Raw genomic sequence first — 940 nt, 5'->3', positions numbered from 1 at the left:
AGAGAGAGAGAGAGTATGACAGATCATGTAACACCCTGTCAAATCGAGCACATTACAGTGTCGTGTTCTCTTAGAACCTAAGCTAGGGCCCATCACTCAAGCCCTAAGAACCCGTAAGACATTTTAATTAAACTAACTAAAACTTTTATAAATTGAAAATCAAAGTTAAAGTCGAAAGCGTTACATAAATGAGGTGTAAAACATTATAATAAAACAGATTTACTTCTTTTGAATCAAGCTATAAAGCATAAGGCAAAACTAATGTGAAATAACTACTGCAGTAAAACGTAGCCAGGATCAACTAAAACATATTTCCTTGTTAGTACAGGTAACGATGATAAGAAAATAGAATAAAGTAGTTGACAAAGCAAACAACTTCGACATGGTTTTCAAATAAAACACAAAGAAATGTACCAAGTAATCAGAATATAAAATGGAAACCTAACGTACAATAACAAATTCGATAAGGACATTTAACTTTAACCAAATATGCACACTCGATCAGCTCAATACAGCTCAATCCCGTCTTGTGCACAGTACCTGCATCCATAACTGTTGTAGAGCAGTAGAGGTGAGCTTTCGTCCTCGCTGCTCAATAAGACTCAACCAACTAGGTTTGAAAACTATTTAATTTATTGGCCAGTATGTGAAAACAAATATAAATATAGATGATGACACTACCAGGACAAGCACTTTAGCCGACGAAAAAGTTTCGTCGGCCTGTTAGCTTAATTTGTCGGCTAAGATCTTAGCCGACGAGCCATCGTCGGCTAAGATTTCGTCGGGAAAAGGTCGTCGGCGATGACTTAGCCGACGAAAAAAAAATTTCGTTGGCTATAGTTCCACAGTTTAGCCGACGAAAAACATGTCGTCGGTTTTTATTACAGACTTTAGCCGACGAAACAATTAAGATATTCGTCGGCTAAAGTCTGTAATAAAA

The 940-nt window shown here is 36.8% G+C and overlaps 1 protein-coding gene across 1 annotated transcript in view; it reads right to left on the bottom strand.

The window, feature by feature from the left end:
* Positions 1 to 940, bottom strand: part of LOC101308855 — a 34,351-nt gene that overhangs the window by 12,851 nt on the left and 20,560 nt on the right. The gene's annotated exons all lie outside the window — the stretch shown is intronic.

This window comes from Fragaria vesca, linkage group LG3, assembly GCF_000184155.1.
Source record: "Fragaria vesca subsp. vesca linkage group LG3, FraVesHawaii_1.0, whole genome shotgun sequence".
Taxonomy (NCBI): Eukaryota; Viridiplantae; Streptophyta; class Magnoliopsida; order Rosales; family Rosaceae; genus Fragaria; species Fragaria vesca.
Note: the sequence above shows the minus strand (reverse complement) of the source record. Positions and strands in the feature narration are given on the sequence as shown.